This window comes from Pan paniscus, chromosome 1, assembly GCF_029289425.2.
Source record: "Pan paniscus chromosome 1, NHGRI_mPanPan1-v2.0_pri, whole genome shotgun sequence".
NCBI classification, from domain to species: domain Eukaryota; kingdom Metazoa; phylum Chordata; class Mammalia; order Primates; family Hominidae; genus Pan; species Pan paniscus.
Window position 1 is genome coordinate 199,154,321 of NC_073249.2, and position 3,722 is coordinate 199,158,042.

General features: G+C 41.8%; 1 pseudogene; it reads right to left on the reverse strand.

The window, feature by feature from the left end:
- Positions 1-2,648: 2,648 nt before the first annotated feature.
- Positions 2,649-2,748, reverse strand: LOC112438321 (U6 spliceosomal RNA; annotated as a pseudogene).
- Between the last annotated feature and the right edge of the window lie 974 nt (positions 2,749-3,722).

The window sequence follows — 3,722 nt, forward strand, 5'->3', positions numbered from 1 at the left end:
GGTAAGGCTGTAGTGAGCCAAGATCATGCCACTGTACTCCATCCTGGGTGACAGAGCAAGACCCAGTCTCAAAAACAAAACAAACAAACAAATAAACCTAAAAAGACAGGGTTTGGAGAGCTTCTGGATAGCTGAACACATGGAGGTTCATGGAAGGTGTGTGCCCAGGAAGGGCCTAGGAGCTCTGTACCCCTTCCCTCATTTCTCATCCTCATTTCATCTGTATCTTTTGTAATATCCTTTATAAAAAATTGATAAACATAAATAAGTGTTTTTCTGAGTTCTGTGAGCTGCTCCAGCAAGTTAATTGAACCCAAAGAGGGGATCATGGAGACCCGAACTGGAAGCCAGTCCATTAGAAGTTCTGGAGGCTGGACTTGTGCCTGGCTCAGGGAGCTTGAGGAATGAGCCCTAAACCTGTGATATCTGATGCTATATCCAGAGGTGTTTGAACCAGAGTGACTTCCTCTTGAATAGGAGCTGGGTAAAATGAGGCTGAGACCTGCTGGGGTACATTCCCAGAAGGTTAGGCATACTTAGTCACAGGTTGAGACAAGAGGCCAGCATGACATACAGATCACAAAGACCCCACTGATAAAACAGGATGCAGTAAAGAAGCCAGCCAAAACTTGCCAAAACCAAGATGGTGACGAGAGTAACCCCTGATCATCCTCATTGCTCATTATATGTTAATTATAATGCATTAGCATGCTAAAAGACACTCCCACCAGCACCATGACAGTTTACAAATGCCATGGCAATGTCTAGAAGTTATCCTACGTGGTCTAAAAGGAAGAGGGGTGTGGTGGCTCATGCCTGTAATCTCAGCACTTTGGGAGGCCGAGGCAGGTGGGTCACCTGAGGTCAGGAGTTCAAGACTAGCCTGGCCAACATGGTGAAACCCCATCTCTACTAAAAATACAAAATTAGCTGGCTGTGGTGGTGTGTGCCTGTAATCCCAGCTACACAGAAGGCTGAGACAGGAGAGTCACTTGAACCTGGGAGGCAGAGGTTGCAGTGAGCAGAGACTGTGCCACTGCACTCCAGCCTGGGTGACAGAGTGAGACTCAGTCCCAAAAAATAAAATAAAGTAAAATAAAATAGGCCAGGTGCAGTGGCTCATGCCTGTAATCCCAGCACTTTGGGAGGCTGAGGCGGGTGGATCATGAGGTTAGGAGTTTGAGACCAGCCTGGCCAACATGGTGAAACCCCATCTCTACTAAAAATACAAAAATTAGCCGGGTGTGGTGGCACACGCCTGTAGTCCCAGCTACTTGGGAGGCTGAGGCAGGAGAATCACTTGAACCCGGGAGGCGGAGGTTGCAGTGAGCCTAGACTGTGCCATTGCACTCCAAACTGAGCGACAGAGCAAGACTCCCTCTCAAAAAAATAATAAAATAAAAGTAAAAGGAACTCTCAGTTCCAGGAAATCCCCACCCCCTTCCTGGAAAACTAATGAATAATCCACCCCTTGTTTAGCATATGATCAAGAAATAACCATAAAAATAGCCAAGCAGCAGCCTTCAGGGCTGCTCTGCCTATGGAGTAGCCATTCTTTTGTTTCTTTACTTCTCTAACAAACTTGCTTTCAGTATAAAAATGAGACTCTTGCTGGGTGCGGTGGCTCACACCTGTAATCCCAGCACTTTAGGAGGCCGAGGTGGGCACATCATGAGGTCAAGAGATGGAGACCATCCTGGCCAACATGGTGAAACCCCGTCTCTACTAAAAATACAAAAATTAGCTGGGCATGCTGGTGCGCGCCTGTAGTCCCAGCTACTTGGGAGGCTGAGGCAGAAGAATCACTTGAACGTGGGAGGCAGAGGTTGCAGTGAGCCGAGATTGCGCCACTGCACTCCAGCCTGGTGACAGAGCGAGACTCTCTCTCAAAAAAAAAAAAAAAACAGCTGGGGCGCAGTGGCTCACACCTGTAATCCCAGCACTTTGGGAGGCTGAGGCAGGCGGATCACCTGAGGTCAGGAGTTGGAGACCATCCTGGCCAACATGGTGAAAGCCCGTCTCTACTAAAAATACAAAAATTAGCTGGGCATGGTGGCAGGCACCTGTAATCCCAGCTACTTGGGAGGCTGAGGCAGGAGAATCGCTTGAACCCGGGAGGCCGAGGTTGCAGTGAGCCAAGATTGTGCCATTGCACTCTAGCCTGGGGGACAAAAGGGAAACTTCATCTCAAAAAAAAAAAAAGAGACTCTTAATTTTGGGGGTCTATTTTGCCTTCCAACTGTGCCTGCTTCTTAAGCCCTAAAAACTGCATGCTTTCCTGGCGCTATTCTCAAAGGGCTCCACTCTAAAGCCAGTAAAACAATTAAGACACTTAAAAACTGGCAAATGAAAAACTCTTATAACTACTGGATCTTCTGACTGTTCAGCTGTATTTATGTGTGGTGTGTGATGTTTCACTACCAAAATATATTAAAGAGCTCTGATTAATCGGCTTAAAAATAATAAATGCATAAATAAATATTCTGTCAGAAAAATAACAATTTTAATGCCTTTTAGTTCACATGAGTTTAGTAATTTTGGAAAAAAGACAGTTTTAAAGATTATTGGTAAATTAAAATATCTTCCAGATGAAGACATTTGGTCTAAAAAAGGCAAGTAAGATATTAGGTTTACTAAATGCTTTATTTTTTAATATAAAATACTTCATGGATTTGTGTGTCATCCTTGCACAGGGGCCTGGTAATCTTCTCTGTATCTTTCCAATTTTAGTATTGTGCTGCCAAAGCAAGTACTGCTAAATGCTTTAAGGTCATAAATTGCTTCTTTGACTTTGAAAATTGTTCAACTTACCTGCTTTGGAGCCATTAGATTTTAGGGAAGACTTGGGGACATATGGAGTTAGCCATGCTCCCTAGCTATGCTGGGAAGAGTTGGACCTTATCTTCACTTCTGTCTGGTATCCTAGGTTCCACACCTGCTACATAATTAAAATTGCTTACTTACCAGGTTTTTCACCAAAAATAAAAGTTGCTAAGAGATAACATTCTAACACATGTAATCAAGACTACTGAAGAAACGGTTTTACATGCAAGGTGTGTAAGGAAAGTAGAATATGTTTCTGGTAAAAAATTATAGGAAGGCATGGGAATGTGGAGTTTTTTGTTCTGGTTTAGAGGATTAAAGGATGGCTTTATGTTAGGCAGGATAAAGCTGAAGTTTTGGCCAAGTTATGGAAGGTTTGTGGAAGATTAATCTTGTAAGAATTGTGTGTGTGAACCTAGTGGTCAAAATTAAAGGGATATTATTTAATTATTCAGCTTTTCTATAAATCAAACATTGAAATAAAAGCACAACAGGGTTCTCTTACACTGTTGATCTGCTTTTTAACAGAAAATTATAAAATATTATAACAGGTTTATGAGAATCTTACCTTATGGTCAAACTGATCAAGATTGGGTAGATTTGTGTATAAGGTCTTGTTTAAAATTGGGTTTGATATTAATTGTATACTAATGCAAAGGTGAAATTTGGCTTTCTCTCTTGAACAGGATCTTTATGGAATATTGAAAAAGTGAAAGATTTTTGTTTGCCTTTTAAACAAACTACAAGAAAAAGGAGAGAAAATAGATTATTTGGAAAGCTAAGTCTTTATCAATGAGTAAAAGTTTTCAATTTTTTAAAATCTTTGAGTTATCATATTGGCTAAATGAATGGCCTATGGTGACCTGAAATTCTATTTTATCAGTATTTTAAACTTTTGA